General features: G+C 42.0%; 1 protein-coding gene across 3 annotated transcripts in view; it reads left to right on the top strand.

Annotated features, from left to right (window-relative positions):
• Positions 1–18,318, top strand: part of apbb2b (amyloid beta (A4) precursor protein-binding, family B, member 2b) — a 57,931-nt gene that overhangs the window by 1,247 nt on the left and 38,366 nt on the right. For all 3 annotated transcript variants that reach the window (XM_076884919.1, XM_076884917.1, XM_076884918.1), the window contains exon 2: positions 17,766–17,884. The gene's annotated coding sequence lies outside the window, so the exon portion shown is untranslated. The remainder of the gene's footprint in view (positions 1–17,765; positions 17,885–18,318) is intronic.

Genomic DNA, 18,318 nt, shown 5'->3' with positions numbered 1-18,318 from the left:
AACCCCTGGGAGCCCAGTCAGGGACTTGCAGTGGTGCTTGGTCCTGGTTGGTTGTGGCTAGCTAATCATTTCCAGCCTTCCTCTGGTTGTTTCTGCCAGAGCTCCCTGAGAAGATACGGCTGTTTGTTTTATGCAAACATGGAGCCACTTAATTGCATGTTTATGTTTTTGCGATATAAAGAATCTAGAGGTGAATAGCTTTCCTGTTTTAATTTTCTTAGAGGTAGGGAGGAGAAAGAGAGAGGGGAGAGAGTGAGAGTTTGGGATATGTAATGATTGTGCATAAACACCTAGAGGGAGCGTCACTGTTGACTCTTGTGGTAAGACTGTAAACGCTCGGGACACAGTTCATGTAATATATTGCAGCCTATGAGGAGAAGGAGTGCTGAAGTTGTTGACAATAACACCAATTGTCAGAGGACCCGATTTCTTCTTTTAGAGTGCACCACTGAGGTTTCACTGCCAGCCTTTCTCTCCTGGCTCTGCTGTATTTGTTTTGCATCACATTTGCACTGGTACTTACTTACTGGTGTATCTGTTTCAAAGGTGCAGTCATGTTAAAAAGCCTCATGAGTAAAGCATGCTTTGAGTCTGATCTAAATATCTTCCCAGTTCTCCCTTTTCCTGCCTTTGCTTCCTTTTTTTATTTTTTATAAGCACTTTGTTGGTAAACAGCTTGTGCTCTCTATTTTAAGCTGTGGTTGTGGCGGTGTCGGTTTGGTGAGTTCATTTGTGCAATTGCAAAACTGAATGTGTCACTGGCTGTACCACCATAGTAGAAATGGTGCACTGTCATCCTCTGCCTCGCCTCCCTCGCTATCCTTGCAGCCTCTATACCCTGCTGTCTTGCTTTTCATTCAAACCTAGCCCTTCTCTGCAGTGTGTGTGTGCGTGTGTGCGTGCGTGCGTGCGTGTACATGATGTCATTGCTAATTGCTCAGGGCTTTTGGGTTTGGGTTAAGTTGGTTTATATTCTGCTCCTCTCTGTGTTGCCAGCCTCTGTCGTCGCTTCATCCTTCTTTTCCCTCGTCATTTTCTCTCTCTCGCTCCTTTGCCCTCCCTCCCTCCCTCTTGTAGCATTTCTATACAGCAATCAGGAGTTGCTGAGTGTGGAAAAAGTGACTCGGACATTTATGGGTCGAGTTTTGGGCCAAGCACTGCAGACTGTTCCTGAGTGCGTCTTTGTTTTAGCTCTGGTAATATTTGGTATGAGCTCCTCGCTTTCAAGATGCCAACTCATCCTCAAAGGAAGGCGTGCTGCTGCACGATTTGGACACATGCACAGAATGCAAGCGCAAGTCGGTAATGTCTCGTTTTTATATGAAATGAATCAACACATGGCACCTGACCCCTGAAGAATCAGGATTTTAGAAGTTTAGCAGTTTTACAGTCAAAGAACATGAGATGAATGTCAAAACCTTTTCAGCATTTCTGACCCTTAATAATTTCATGAAATGTTGGTTTCAAATCAGTTTTACTGCAGTGTAAGGGTGAGGTAAAATCTTAGCGTTATATTCTGAAGGCAAATTTATTTTTATTTTGTATTTTTTGATTCGAGCATCAGTTCTGCAGCATATATCATTGTTGCACTGGCAAAGTTGCACTTGGGTCAAATTAAGCTTTAGCCTGTGGAAGTTCTGCTTTTCTGTGAGGTAGATAGGAAAGGACGGGAAGATGGAGTAAGGTGAAAAGCATGCAGGAAATGATCTGTGGTGGCCTTGCGGCATATTGGTATCCCACTCAACCCAGGGAGCTAAACCACCTCCCAAAGGTCTCGATTTTAACCTGTATTTTAATACCAGGCTCATCCTTAAGCTGTGTGAAAATGATTTCTGAGATAGTCATTTTTTTTTTGTTAATGACTGGTATCTGTGAAAGAGTGTTCAGATATTCCATATAATAGCTGATCAAATGGCTTTAGGTGCTGAAGAAGATTTTCAGAATCGTCATAAAGTGAACATGCATGGACATCAGAGACGGTCTGTTTGTTTTTAGCCCTTTATGTGGCTAGTTGTTGTACTTTTGGGATTATAAGGGCTAAAAATGCAAAAAAAAAAAAGATTTTTAAAAAGAGCAAAATTTGAGGACCTAGTATGTAGATAAAGTTTTGCATGCCTTCATTAAAAATACTTGAATCGTGTGATGGAGGGGCTCAGGTGGGCATTTTTGTCACATTTGGTTGATTGACCCTAATCCAGGCTGTTACCTTGCAAAGCTTTGAGCACAGCCTAAAATATGTTTCAATAGCCGCGCTAGCCACAGTCCTCAGCAGAATGGGTGCAGTTGTTGGAAAGACGATAAACCTGCATGTGAACGATCCCGGGACTTTCTTGCCTTGCAGCACCAACTCGTTAGTCTGTGTGTGGTCGGGGTCATGCACAGCAGCTGACGAGAAAGCGTGGTGAAAGTGTGCGTGTGTGTACATGCTTGTGTGACTGAGCGTTTCTGCGTGGGTGTGTGTGAGCAATCAGATAAAGAGTTCGGAGATCCGCTACCACCACCCTTCTTCCCTTGTGTAACAATACTTCTGGTCCGCCCCTGACCAAACAACTGTTTGTGTGTGTGATTTTTAGTCGTGTGTGTGTGTGGTGTGTGTGACCAGATTGGACAGATGAATGATGAATTAAGGACAGCAGAGAGTAGATTCATCCCAGGCTGTCATGCTGGCAGGATAACCACGCTACGATTTGTTTGTGTGGATTTATGTGTGCTGCTGGGTCCGGGAGACTGTATGTGTGAGTTGTCAATCTTTTTTCAGCATCTCATTCTCTTCACTTTCAGCCCCCTATCGATGCCTCTCAATAGGGTTATTGTGCCCACTGTTAGGCAGGCTGCAGTGTGTGTGTGCGTGCATGCGTGTGTGTGCGCGCATTGTTGTTGCAGGGAGCAGACAGCCGTGAGGTGTGTTTGAACAGGGAAGGAGCACAGAGGCCCTGTTCATCCTGCGGGGTGTGAAGCCAGATGATAGGGCCCCTTTTTTTTCTCATCTTTCCATCTGTCCGTCTGTCTCGCCTGTTTTTTGACAGCTTTTCGCCCGCATGCTTGCTCCTCATCGCCGCCTTTTCCCCCCTCCACTTTTTTCCGCTTTGTTTTCTTTTCTTTTTTTTTTTGTGTGTTTTTCTGTTTGTGTAGCGTGTCGGCTCCTGGCAGCCCTCGCCGATGGACTGTCTCCTTGCTGTCAGAGCGCTCTGGGATCGGGTCATCAGTATGCACGTTATTCTGCCTCCAAATTACCTGAGGATGAGGCGAGGATGGACAGGATTTCTACTTTTGAAAGGAGGGGGGGGTTTTTCTGCGACTCTCCTGTTTATATGTTTCTGTTTCTGATGTTGTCTTTTCCACATGGCTGCACTTTCCCCTGTATACACCCATCAGTTTCAGTTCAGCTGCATAAGGGTTTTTTCTTCTTCTGGCTTTTGGTCTGGCGTTCCCTTCTCCCTCCTCTCGCCTCCTTTTGGCTTTTAAACAAACACACGTGCACACACACAGTCATATGATATGAAAGTGGCTATAAAGGCCAGAGCCCCAGGTGCTACTGTAAATTGGCCTACTTAAAAAAAGTTCAAGGATTTGGGCTGTCTCTAAACAAGGATTAAGAAGTGATAGAAGTGAGAGTCTGGACTCCATGTCTCAAGGACCACTTGGGTAAATGGACAGGTGTTCCTCTGTTAGCAGGTAATTGGATTTCATAAAGAATTTTTAGGGGTGGGGGAAAAACCTGAAGGGCTTGCCAAGCAAAATATTTGCAGTGCACTAATAATAGCAAGCAGAGCTGAAATTAGTGCTTTAAGCATTTAGCCAGGAGATACGATAAAGAACCAAACATTCACATATAAAGAACAACATTTGTGCAAAAATATGTTAAGCCCTTACTGTTTCCCTTGCAAATTGGCACAAATCTTGAAAATGATTGGAGATCATTTATATGTTTGGTGAAATCAAATTGTAAAAATTTAACGATAGAACAAACAGCTCTGTAGCCAGAAGAAAACACTTATCAATGAGGCTAACTGGGAAAACAGGTTTCAGTTTGCCAAGGAGCATAAAGATTGGACTGTGGACGAATGAAAAAAGGATCACGTGGTCTTATGAGTCCAGATTTGCCCTGTTCCAGAGTGGTGGTGCATCGACCATCCCTAGTACCTACCATGCAAGCCTGTGGTTGCAATTTTCATTGTAATTTTTAGGTGGTCTGTGTTCAGAAAACAAGGTCAGCTGACTACCTGAATATACTGAGAGCCCAGCTTTTTCCATCCATTTGTGGCACAGGGATATTTTAATTATATTTGACAGCGCCAGGATTCGTTGGGCTCTAACTGTCAAAGAGTGGTTCAGAGAGCATTTTCACACATGGATTGGCCACCAATGAGTCCAGACCTTAATCTCATTGAAGAACCGGGATTTGCTGAAGAAGACTTAATGTATCGGTCTAACTCTCATCATCAGTGCAAGATGTTGGTGAAAAAGTGCAAGTCTAGATGGAAATAAGTGTTGTAACATTGCATAAGCTTATAATGGAACAGTGGATGTGTGCTGTCATCAAAGCTAACACAGTCCAACAAAATATTAGTGTGACTTTTTTTTTTTTTTTTTTTTTTTTGGACCAGGCAGTGTATGTTTGACGCTGCTGTTTTCAGTGTTCAGTAGTGACACTGATATGCACAGTGAATGTATAACATAATAGTAAATGTAAAATAGACACAGGATGCCTCTTGAAAAAATTGACTTATCGTAGATCATAGTCGAGGCCTGCTTCATCACCTTCCCACTGATGCTTTAATTGAAAACTATTTCTCTGATGCCACTCGATAATGCAGGTCACTTGATCCCTGAAAGTGTATGAGAAAACTAGTTTTAGCCAAATATTAGGTCTTTTCTACATCAGCTGTGTGCCAAGATCAGCAGCAGAAGGCAACACTGATTTTGGTTTTTGTTTATTTTTTATCTGTAGGGGTTTTTCGGCTGGTTTAAAATCCCACAGAAGAAATGGTAAAACTGCCACGAACCCTTTCTTCCATCTTGATGTGGAAGGGCAGAGCCTGTAAATTCCTGTGTGGTGAATGCACAGGATGACAGGTGATCTAAAAGTTGAATCATGTGTGCAGTCATTGTGGTGGTGTTCTTTTTGTTTTTTATGCCTACATCATATCCTGTGGTGGGAGTATAAATAACCGAACATCTGTGGTAAGGATGTGATGCGGTGCCAGCCTCATCTCCATATCTTTACTGTGATTCATAAAACCGCAGTTGCATTTAAAACAACTTTGTATTGGGGATTAAAATTTAAATTAATTGACTAGTGTCGCTTTGATTAACCACACAGTGCTGGAATTTGCTTATTGGCTTTGCACTCACTCGTTAGAATAAACGAATTGGCGGCCTTGACCTCTGTTTGCTCCTAACAGGGGTGGTGCAGAGCTGGTCCACTAGTTGTGGTTTAGCTAGCTTTGTCATCCCCATCCAAAAGCAATATCTAGCAGGAGAAGAATGGCCTGCTTAAGCTGGGAAACGACAACGATAAGCAGTACAGAGACAGAGGGAGAAAGAGACAGGCTTTGTGTAGGAGGAAGAGGTGACAAGAGCCAGAGATGGGGTGATTTAAAGTATTGGCGACGGAGCAATCATTGCAACGGTGTCTGTAGTTTCGTTGGCAGTGATGGGACATTCCTTTTCTGATGAGTCACTCGCTCTGATCCACCAACTCTCCTCACATCTTTGACGCTAGTACCCCGTTGCTTTCTCTCTCATTTTCTGAGTCTTTCTGTCTCCCTTCCTTCCTTTCCCCCCCCCTTTAATTTGGCAAATAAAGGCCGAGCCTCCAGCCAATTTGATCACACAAGGCTGTGATATTAATACAATCTTGTGGCATTATCATGCAACAGCTTGACACAGGCTGTCTAATGAAAGGTGAGATAACAAGACTGTGCTGAAGACACACACACAGTTTGATTAAGTGCTGTGCCATTTGTGTCTAGACTTCCCTGTCCTCTCGGATGTCCTGTCACATTTCGGCTATATATAGGATATGCAGTCTCTCCACTGCTTCTGCCCTGGCCTTGGATCTGACAGGCCTTTTGTGCACAGCCATGTCTGTCCGCCCCTCTATGTGTTTCTTCAGAGGGGAAAGGTGTGGCTTTCCAATAGCCAATATCCTCTCTTTCTACCAAACAAAAGAATATGAAGCAGCTGTAATGTTTGCAGTCAAGTGAGAAGTAGTAAGAAGCTCTAATGATCGAAGTGCTTGCTTTTTGCTGACTCATATTGATAAAAGAAATGACAGGAGCATGAGGTTTGATAGTATAAATATAACCTGAGTCAGAAATAAAAATATGGAGAACACTTTATTTATTCTCCTTTTGGTCTGCAAAGAGATATTTTCGGTATTTAGTGAGATGAAAGAGTGAATGAGCGAGTCAGAATTTTAAGAGTTCAGCGTCCCATTTTTACCTGGAACTTTTATATTATATATATATATATATATATATATATATATATATATACATACATACATATACATACATTATTATATTTTATATTTGGTAACCTGTGATTTTTACTGGGTTAACCTCTCTGGGTTAGTTTCCACCAGGTGACCAGTGACCTGGTTTGGGCTAGAGTTGGCTTCGCATCTGCTCCTTTTTAATGGCATTTCCTTCCATTTGGCACACCCAAATGGAAATATTATAGCAGATGACTTGTAAAGCCAAAATGGATTAACAGGACTTGATTGGAAAGGTGTAATCTTCAGGCTTTTGTTTAGCACATGGCTAAAGTAGAACCTAACACTACCCCTAAGAGGCATGTTATAGTTATATACATGGGAGGACATCTGCATGCTGGACAGCTTTTTGGATCAAAACAGCCTTATCTATGGAGACATACAGTGCACCAACTGTGCACCCTTTAGTTAAAGTGGACTTTAGTCATTCCTGTTCTAGTGGACTTAATGGTCCATGATATCTACAGCTGTCTATGTCCATAGCAGGGTGTGATCGCTGCTTAAGCAGGTCTCCAATGATCTGGTGGATGTTAGTGTTTGAACAAATTAATGTATGAGACTTTGGTTGAAATGGAACCTCTCTATTTTCTGCACATTTTCCCTCATTTTAAGTATGTAGCTGAAACAAAACTTAACCAAAACATTAGATGGGGTGTCCTGGCCAGGTGGATGTTGAGACGCTTGCTGACACATGACGCCAACAGATTTACTCAGCTGTAACTAACGGATGTTAATTCAATGAGTGTGTCAGACAGTGTTGAATTTGCACTATGTGTAAAGTGTAAGAAATGTGGTAAAAGGCACAGAGTGTGATTGTTTAATACAATGGGGAGGTGAACTCTGTCTTTTTAATGTTTATCTGCGATGTTCTCTGCGGTATTGGGAACTGCATCATGATGTTCAGGTAGATGAGTGGCCATAGGCTCGTTAGTGATCGAGCTCATACGGTTGACAGCTGGTGAATACCAAACAGCACCTGTTAATCCACCAGTTAAATTTGAGAGCAGATTGCCTTTTTTGCAAAGTAACTCCTGTGGATTCATGACACAGCTCATCGTGCCAGTAAGTGACTCGCAGCACCTTTTCCTGCTGCTGTAGCCTCAGATTCAGTCTTGATATTTGAGCTATAGATGCTGTTCCCGTGGTGACTTTGAGTGATGAACTCTTTGGTTTGGGTGCCTAGCAACGGGAGTCAAACGAGTATTCAGTTTTAATTGTGAACTATTTGATGACCAAAGATGACCCCCACCCCACACTGCTCTCAAATGACTGTAATGAAAGTACTGGATGGACCTTAGCATGTTCTTCTATTTCTGTTGTTTAGTGGTAGTTGACAAACCGTGGTAGTGGAGCATTAAAAAAGAAAGAAAGTTCAGTGATGCAGACCATTTCTCTAGTTATATTAAGTGTAGTAAAGTGAGACGACTCTTGAATGTGCAGGACTGCCCATTTTGCATAACTACAGTGGGGCAAAAAAGTATTTAGTCAGCCACCGATTGTGCAAGTTCCCCCACCTAAAATGATGACAGAGGTCAGTAATTTGCACCAGAGGTACACTTCAACTGTGAGAGACAGAATGTGAAAAAAAATCCATGAATTCACATGGTAGGATTTGTAAAGAATTTATTCGTAAATCAGGGTGGAAAATAAGTATTTGGTCCCCTCAAACAAGGAAAATCTCTGGCTCTCACAGACCTGTAACGTCTTCTGTAAGAAGCTTTTCTGTCCCCCACTCGTTACCTGTATGAATGGCACCTGTTTGAACTCATCATCTGTATAAAAGACACCTGTCCACAGCCTCAAACAGTCAGACTCCAAACTCCGCCATGGCCAAGACCAAAGAGCTTTCGAAGGACACCAGGAAAAGTATTGTAGACCTGCACCAGACTGGGAAGAGTGAATCTACAATAGGCAAGCAGCTTGGTGTGAAAAAATCAACTGTGGGAGCAATCATCAGAAAATGGAAGACATACAAGACCACTGATAATCTCCCTCGATCTGGGGCTCCACGCAAGATCTCATCCCGTGGGGTCAAAATGATCATGAGAACGGTGAGCAAAGATCCCAGAACCACACGGGGGGACCTGGTGAATGACCTGCAGAGAGCTGGGACCAAAGTAACAAAGGTCACCATCAGTAACACACTACAACGGCAGGGAATCAAATCCCGCAGTGCCAGACGTGTTCCGCTGCTGAAGCCAGTGCATGTCCAGGCCCGTCTGAAGTTTGCCAGAGAGCACATGGATGATACAGCAGAGGATTGGGAGAATGTCATGTGGTCAGATGAAACCAAAGTAGAACTTTTTGGTATAAACTCAACTCGTCGTATTTGGAGGAAGAAGAATACTGAGTTGCATCCCAAGAGCACCATACCTACTGTGAAGCATGGGGGTGGAAACATCATGCTATGGGGCTGTTTTTCTGCCAAGGGGACAGGACGACTGATCCGTGTTAAGGACAGAATGAATGGGGCCATGTATCGTGAGATTTTGAGCCAAAACCTCCTTCCATCAGTGAGAACTTTGAAGATGAAACGAGGCTGGGTCTTCCAACATGACAATGATCCAAAACACACCGCCCGGGCAACAAAGGAGTGGCTCCGTAAGAAGCATTTGAAAGTCCTGGAGTGGCCTAGCCAGTCTCCAGACCTCAACCCCATAGAAAATCTGTGGCGGGAGTTGAAAGTCCGTGTTGCTCGGCGACAGCCCCAAAACATCACTGCTCTCGAGAAGATCTGCATGGAGGAATGGGCCAAAATACCAGCTACTGTGTGTGCAAACCTGGTAAAGACCTATAGTAAACGTTTGACCTCTGTTATTGCCAACAAAGGTTATGTTACAAAGTATTGAGTTGTATTTTTGTTATTGACCAAATACTTATTTTCCACCCTGATTTACGAATAAATTCTTTACAAATCCTACCATGTGGATTCATGGATTTTTTTTTTTCACATTCTGTCTCTCACAGTTGAAGTGTACCTCTGGTGCAAATTACTGACCTCTGTCATCATTTTAGGTGGGGGAACTTGCACAATCGGTGGCTGACTAAATACTTTTTTGCCCCACTGTATTCATAACAGCGTTGCTTATCTAGCTGCTTATCAATACCTAGCTACCAGTGCCAGTTCCATACTGGTTATTAACAACAGCCCTAAACAAGGAGGACAGCAAAGAGGATGCTCTGCTGGGATTTTAAAAACTTTCTAACCACATTATTATTGCAAGGACACTGTCTGAGGTCTTCAGGCATATAAAAAAAAAGCAGTAGGCACTTGCTCTCAAATGTTACGTTTTGGCCTTCACCCAGAGGAGAATCTTCTGTTGTTAAAATATACAGCTCAGAAAAATTCACAACGAGGTTTAAATCACACATCGACTCTTCAGGATTTAAGTATTCAAGCTTATTCAAGTTTACTTATATAGATTGTAAAATTTGCTGAGAAGAGAAGGAGATGACAATGGCCAGTGGAAACCAACAATACCAACACTTTGAGGGCTGGATTCAGAATCACACCAGAGTGTCTCCTCTTTAACCCATTTTTAAAGTGGGGTGTCATCATATCAGACTTTGGTTGAGTAACGTAACACTGACTCTTTGAGTGAATAGTACTTTAGGCATTCAACAGATGTTATGATCACTAATAATACAGAGTACTTAACATAAAAAAACAAGAAAAGGTATTTGAAAATGAGGAAAAAAGTGATATTGTAATATAATCCTGTAACCATGAAATGGAAAACGATTACCCCGAGCTGCAGGCACATGACAGGCTGCACTATAAACGTGTTGTTGTCACACTCCTGGCACTACTTGTTGCCGTCAGCGCTGGGTCCAGGAAAGAGCTGTGGTCTCATTACGTCAAAGTCTTTCTGGCTGCAGGACCGGCTCATCTGCGTTACTGCGTTTTGCTCAGTGTCACTGTATTCGTGGTGCACCCTTTCTCCCCCTCCCTCGACCTCCGTGCTCACCCACAGGAAAGAGGGGTCTGGTAATGGGGGAGGGGTTGGTGCACACTCGGTCCCAAGTTTCCCAAATCCAGGAAATGGTCTCTTGGCTTTGTTTCTGAAACGGTTTTTTTTCACTCCTACATCAAAAGATTTCAAACCCTGCAGAATGTTTTCTGGGCTCATTTTCTAAGTGTGTTATATAATTCTTTAACCCCCTGTCACCCCCAGCTGCTTCCTGACTTTATCTGGGCTGGTTTCATCAGGAGCAGTGTGTGTGTGTGTGTGTGTGTGTGTGTGTGTGTGTGTGTATCTCTGGAGTCCTGCGCCTTTGACTGGCTGACGTGTTGAGAGAGTTATGGTTAAATAAGTAACTCTATATGTGTTTTCTGTCACAGCTGACCCATTTACTTTCAAGTATACATACAGAGGGCATTCACTGTCACCGGCAGTGTTGAAGAGCTCAGTTTGCTCTGGGTCAGTGAGGGGGATGTGTACACACATGTGCTCACAAATGCTCATTACTTACCTTCATTCTTGAGGCATGTAGCTTTTGTGTTTTGTCTGCTCCTCCTGTTGACTAATTAGTCTTTTTTTTTTTTTTTTTTTTTTTGCCCCCCACCTCACAGTGGCCCTGGCCCACCCACCCTCACATGCCTTAGATTCTTTGGCACACCCTGAAAATTCCCCCCTCCTTCCCTTTCTTTTGTGGTAAATTTTTTTTTTTTTCCCCCCCTCTCACCGTCCCGCCCATGGAAACCACACCGGACGGAAAATGATATAGCTACACACACACACACACACACACACACACACACACACACACAGATGCTGTAAGTCTTTAATTGTGCCTTAAACATCGAGCTATTTGTGTCCGTCCTTCACTCTCTATACATCACTGCTGCTTAGACGAAGCACGGCCGTGTGAGCATGCTCACAACTTGGAGCTCTGTTTGCAAGCTTTGTTTGTGTGTACATAAGGTTGTTTGTTTAGGCTGCAGTACCATTCAAAGTGTTACTTTGTCTCTGTTATTTCCCGCTTTGACAATTCAAGGATACACACACACACACACACACACACACACACACACACACACAGTGACGTCTAGCTTCGATTGCAGCTGTGGAACCAGATTTTGTAAATGGTTAATGTTGTCTTTATTGTTTTTATACACACACACACACACACACACACACACACACACACACACACACATCATGACGATGCTTTCCAAATGAGATTACAAAGAGCATCTTCAATAAATCATAAATAATGATCTCTAAGGAAGAAGCGTAAAATACATCTAGCAAAAACTAACCAAGTTAGCTCTTCTTCGTGTTATCGTCCTCGTCTTTCCTTTTCTTCATCTACTGCTTCTTCTCTTTCTCCTTCTATCTTCATCTGCATGCATTACTTCCACTCTTCCTTCTCCTCCTTCATCTTCTACCTATCCTCGTCCACTTCTTCTTTCTTTTCTCCTCCTCTTCAGGTCTTCTGCTACTACAGCTTGTTTTCCTCTCATTTTCCCCCCCGTTTCCTCATCTCCTCTCCCTCCTTCTTAATCTTCTTCTTCTGATCTCCCTCTTTTCTTCTACTTCATCTCCCTTTACTCCTTCATCTAGCAGTTGTCAGTTTCCTCCTTTTTCTTCTTCGACTACTACTTCTCCTCTTCCACCTGCTTTTTTTCCTCTTCTTCGTCTAAGTCGTCATCATCTGCATATTGTTGTTGTTGTTATTATTATTACATTTTCTTCCTCATTTTGTTTCTCCTCAGCCTCTTGAAAAAGTAGAACAGCTCAACAGTGCATCATTGTAGTTTAGATGTAGGCTATGTAGTAGGCAACATTAAATGGGACACGGGTGGTTGGGCCGTGAGGAGCTCTGCACCTTTGACAGCATGTTTTTTGGGCAGTAGTGTTGTCAGCTTGTCGTGGAAGTAGTTTGCAGCTACGTGTTGAAGGCCTGGGCTTTTCTGCAGCCAATGAAAACAAAGCCAAGAAAGATCTGGGAAGTTTGCCTGCTATTGTGCAGCTGCCTTACAGTTTCACGTCCTAATCCAAAAAGTCAGAAAAACACCCCGCTGCATTTTCTGTTTCTGCATAGCTCGGCTTGTCTTGCTGGCTTGAACCCATCCGTTTTGTTTCCGGCGGCCTGGCCTCTGACTGCGACAGTTTTGCTTTCTTGTGAGTCTTTTTCGGTAACAGATGGGATTTCTCACGAGCCGTGGGGGAGAAGAGAGGGGAGGGGGCTGTAAATCAGCGTTATAGCGAGAAATGGGTGGTTTTATGTGAGTTTACAGACCCCCTTCACTTTTATTGAGGAAAAGACAGCATTTCTCTTCTTGACAAAGAGAAGAGTGAGGGGTTGAAAGGTAGAGGATGAATGAGGTGGAAGCCCGGAAAAGAGAGGGAATTGGACAAGAAAATAGGATAGAGGGGGGGAAAGGTAAAAGTCAAGTGGGATTAGCAGGGGAACTAGAATGGTGAGAAACTTTGAGAGGGAGGTGCAGGAAGGAGGGATGAAGCCCATCAAACTGCTGGCAGGCTTCCATCTGGCGTATGAATTTAAAAGCAATCTCAGTCCAGAGTGTCGGTGGTTGGAAACAGCACGCACGTAAAAAGAAACAGAGACACGGAGAGCGATGGAGTGTTTGCAGCTGCTTCCTTCATTCTTTTAGGATCTGGACACTCCGACATACAGACGACACTAAGTGCATGCACACACACAAAAAACAGCACACACTCAGTGGGCTGGCCTGTAGGTCAGAAGTTAAAGGTCAGTGCCAGACTGTGACACATCCTAGATCTTATTACCAACCCCTCCCCTCCCTCCCGGTGAGTGTTTTGTCTAAATGTCTGTGTCTCAGCTTGAACGTCTGTCCCTATATGTATCAGTACCACTGCTGCCCTGCCTGCAGATAGGCCCTCTAATTATGTATAGCCCCCCCACCACCACCATCCACAACAGAGGACTGCAAGGAGTGCTTCAAAGGTGCTGACGCTCCGATGCAGCCCAGATCCAGATGTTGTTGGTATTCAGACTTATCGTTTTAGTGCATTCCTGAACTGTAGCTCCAGCTCCTCTTTTTTTTTTAAACATCATAATGATATGGCATCTTCGGTGCAGTCTGTATTTAGTGTTTGGACAGTGATGTTTTTTGTTGTCTTTTACTACTTTAGCTCGCTGGACTTAAAATGAAAAGACCGATTTTTAAGTGCTAACTTGAAACTTTAAAGGCAAACTCCTCCAGTTTTATGCATCAAAGTGTTTAGACCAAATTTAAATGGTCTGCACCAAACAGCAGCCTGTATTTGTTTTTTGTTTTTTTCAGCGCAGTCGAGTTAAGTGACTCCAGTTGGTAGAGGTGGAGCCCTGTGTCTGGATCGTAGTGAGCACAAAAGATGGATGTAGCCATCATGAAGTCGCCTACTGCTTTCTTTTTAATGAAATGAGCATTTTCAGGGTTTGAAACCAGATACCCCAACCGTGGGGTGGATCTGACTCTTGAAACTGCATGCCTATACGAACATATCCTGGGTAATCCTTTTTTTTTTTTTTTTTTTTCTTTTATTTAAATATTAGAATAATCCAAATTCACAAAATGGATTTGGTGTTTTATTCTCTATGATCCGTAATGAGTGCCTGAGCCCATAAACTCATTGGGAAAGGGCTTACAGAGGTCAAAGCTGAGGACTGTTTTCCCCATAGACATTCATAGGACCAGAAGTTCTTTTATTTCCCCCATAATATTAAAAAGGGTTATTTTTTTTTGTACTCTATTTACCCCTTTAAAGCCTTCTAGGAATAAGCATTTCATGATCTCTTCTGAACTGAATAGTTTCTGTCATATTTCAGGCCTGCTTTTAGGACAAAAGGACTGGGCATGCATCAGAAGTTAATGAGGGTGGTCTCTGCCTACCCTTTCTATTAGTTGTCAAACCACATTTTTATTGATATATAGTGATGTGTGAAAACAAGAGTACATTAGGAGGACACGGGAGGGTTCCAGGTGTTGTAAGAGCTGGGCATTTTGACATTAGAGTCTGTGTGCATTGACTCGATTGTGAAGCCTGGCTCAAAAGGCCATTAGAGGAAGTGCAGACTTGATTTCCAGTGAGGTGGTGGTTGGTGCAGATTACTTTATCATCATTATTATTGTTATTATTATTAATAATAATAATAATAATAGATCTGGTTGTGTGTATTAACAAACTAAGAAAAATTGAGATTAGACTGCTATGGCCTCCTTTCTCCTCAAGCCTTCTCCCAAATCATAGGCGTAAGGATGAACTGCAAATGCTGCTTAGGTTTAAGGCAAATATCCAAACTGCCAGACTCTGCAGCAAGCTATCCATTTGTTTTCAGTGTGGACACCCTTTTGTGCAAATACCCACAAAGTCACATATATTCTCTGGTATGCAGACTTGTTGCAGCAGGATCCAAGTAACCAAGCATGCCTTGTAATTTTAATCCCAGAATGCAACATTTCAATTTTTTTTTAAACACCAACCCTCTTTCTTTGTCTGAACTTTTCTTTTTCTATTTTCAGATTATGCATGAAAATTGAGTTGCCTTCAAAACGCATCTGTGCCTGCTCACGGTGTGATTCCTAAAGTGTTGCTGTTCCCAGGAGTTTTTAAACCCTTACACCTGATATGGCAGATAGTGTAGTCCATTCGATCTTGCGTGTCCCAACATAAACCATTAAAATGAAAAAAGCATTAGAGTATGTGCAGCTGGTGAAAATTATACAGGTTCTCCTCAGATGTGTGAGTGTTTTATCACAGTTGCTGTAACACTTAGACAAACCAGATGTTTGACTGTTATGTAAGTTGATACTCAGATTGGTGTCAATGTTTCAAGTTTTAAATAATATTGACAATCACATTCATGGATGTATGTGAACTTCATAACACTGCTCAGTTATGTAAACCTGTAGAAAAATGATGTGAGCTTGGAGACCTTTTGTTGTTTATGGGATGTTTTGCAGCTCTGTTGCTTTGGTTCCTTTATTTCCACTTTAGCACATGTCCTGAAATTGGCATTTAGCCGTGGCTCGTTTTGAACATGAACCAACAATGCAACTTTATCTGATACATAGAAGAAGAAGAATTCACTGAATTTGTATTGCATTTATTGGCAACATTAATCTAATTTATTTTCACTGGTCACATTTCAGCTCAAAGTGAAGCTTTAGGCTAGTTAGATTTTTGTTCTTTTGCACACTCAGACACGCATTGCATGTGTTGCTAATAGGAGACAAATGACGTGACATGATATTAATCACACTCACAACACAGGGTTATGTTGCCATGAGTGTTTATAAAAGCTTTCCAACAGGTTTTTCTGAACCAGCCTCCCTCCGAGTGGTTCGGTAAGACGAATGAGGAGCACAAGAAAGAAGCCAAAACATCTTTGTGTTGCGAGTGTTGCGTGAACTCACTCGCCTACAGTTTTGCAGTCAAGTAAGAAACTTGCAAAGTAAAGCTGCTGGCATTGTAGGTGTGAAATGCTACATTAGCTCTCCCAATAGCTGCTTCTGCCTCGTGGCAGCAAACGCAGAACGACGCCGAACCCAACAGATTAATCCACAGAACAGCAGTTTGTTACCATTACTCGAGACAAATCTCTAATTTGGAAATCCAAAAATCTTTGGTGTACCACTCAAATCTTTAATGATAACGTTACAGAAGCCTAAAATGAAATATTTAATCTGTGTTTTCATCAAGTAGATTTTGATCTTCTGGCGATTTACTTGTTGAAGGTGATTTTTAGTTCTCTTATGTATTTTTTTTTTTTGAAGATTTAAATCTTTAACTCAAATTTAAAGATAATTTACAAAAGACTTTTTTTTGAATACATTAATACTATATATGGTTTATCGTGGCCAAATTGTAGTACTTTCATGACCCATCACAGGGCTGGGACCCTCATTTTGGTCGTGAATCCCTTATTCTTGTTCTGAAATTAGCAACCATTAAAAAATTGATTTTTTGTTTATCCAATGATGCAATAACATCTTTTAGGTGGGCTGATTTCCAAGTTATCTTTTTCCGTAAGCCACTTTGATGATTTTTAAACATAACCGTGCTATGAGGTAAACAGTTTCTGAAGTTATTACAATTTTTACACCCTAAAATAGGGCTGTGCGATATGACCAAAATCTCATATCCCGATATAAGACATCTATCGTCCGATAACGATATAAATCACAAATTTTACATTTTCTGTAAATTCTGTGAATCTCGGGCTGCTCGACTTGCGTGAAGTGTTTCCAGCTGTGCGTCGTGTACCTGGAGACGAGTGTTTTAACTGATGCATGAAACGATACATTTTTAGACATAAGTTGTAACGGCCGCAGTTTTCTTTGAGTATTTATTACACAGCGTGCTGCGGGGAAAAGCCTGTTCTAACGTTTGAGTCTAAGGTTTATTTTTTAGCACCTGACAGCTCTTTTTTGCTTTTCATCCATAAATACTCTGCATACTCTTTCACATGATTCAGTTTATTTTGAAGTCTCAACAGGATCTTGAGCTTTATTGTGAAAGGTTTATGTGGAAAATAAACAAGCGAACACGCGATGCTGTTACCGTCGTTGTTGCTAACAACAACGCATAAAAACAGGCGCTTGTCCGTCTGTAGTGTGGTTATATTAAATATAAGAGAAAGAGAGAACTTTAAGAAATTAATATAGCCACTACAGTGACCATCAAAACGATGAAAAAATATTGCCGTAAACACTTTATTTTGCGACACCACGAAACAAACGATAGCCTAAAATGAAACTATAGACGTTTTTATATCGTCATCCGATATATATCGTTATATCGAACAGCCCTACCCTAAAATCAGTCCAAGGGTCTTCCCAGCCCTTCAGCCAGATGTAAGTGGGATTTTTTTATGGTCCATTCTAACTATACTCATTATCTTTCTCTCTGCTTCTCATAGTTGTGTGTTAATAAGAACTGTCCAAAAGTCTGCTGTGTGTGCGTGCGCGTGTGTGTTGGAAAGCAGAGGAGAGTTTACAAGCCTCCGGCGGCATTAAGTTTATGATGGTTCCAGTCAGCAAAGGTTTGGCCCGACTGCACCAAAGAGAGAAATATGAGCTCTCTACAAAATGAACCTTATGTTCTCTCACACACATGCACATATATATATCCAAACATACACACCCATCTTGTGTATTCCTGTTTGATTGAGGTTGTGAATAATTGATGTCTTTATTATTTGTCCCTCTTGTGCCCTTCAGACCTCTCGCTCTTTCTGCTCACCCGTCCCTCAGTCTCTCTCATTAATCCTATTTCATGTTTCTCTCCCTCAGGACGCTGCTGCTGCTGCTGCTGCTGCTTCAGTAAAGCCATGATTGGATGAAGAAAGAACCATTGACTACCAGTATGGACCTGCTCCATCCTGGAGTTTTCCACCATCCTTAGCTCTCAGGTATGCAACAGCTATTTTTTTTTTTAAGTGCTTTTCTGTTTTTCTTGTAGTAGTGACTGAAAATAAAGGCCTGTTTCTGTTTTTTATTTTTTTAAAAGTCTTGCATGTGATTTAGCTGTTGAACTGAAATAATGTAGGAATAATATTATATAGAGATTCTTTTTACTGGATAGCACATGTCTCACCTTTAACCTACGTTTTCAGGCTTGCCTTAGAGCTGTGATTCCTGTATCAGAATTATTGTCTAAATAACTTTTAGTGATAAGACGACCTCAAAAGTTCCCTATTTTGACCTACCGTTATGGTAGGTCAAAATTGGGTAGGCCGCTGAAATATATAATTGTGCTAGTCTTCATCAAAAATGTACTGACAGATTTTCCTTGGAGTGACTCAGGTGGACTGCTTCAGTGTTTGGATTGACTTCAAACCTGATA

Source organism: Maylandia zebra, linkage group LG6 (assembly GCF_041146795.1).
Source record: "Maylandia zebra isolate NMK-2024a linkage group LG6, Mzebra_GT3a, whole genome shotgun sequence".
NCBI classification, from domain to species: domain Eukaryota; kingdom Metazoa; phylum Chordata; class Actinopteri; order Cichliformes; family Cichlidae; genus Maylandia; species Maylandia zebra.
The sequence above is the reverse complement of the archived record's forward strand: the minus strand, read 5'-3'. Positions and strand labels throughout refer to the sequence as shown.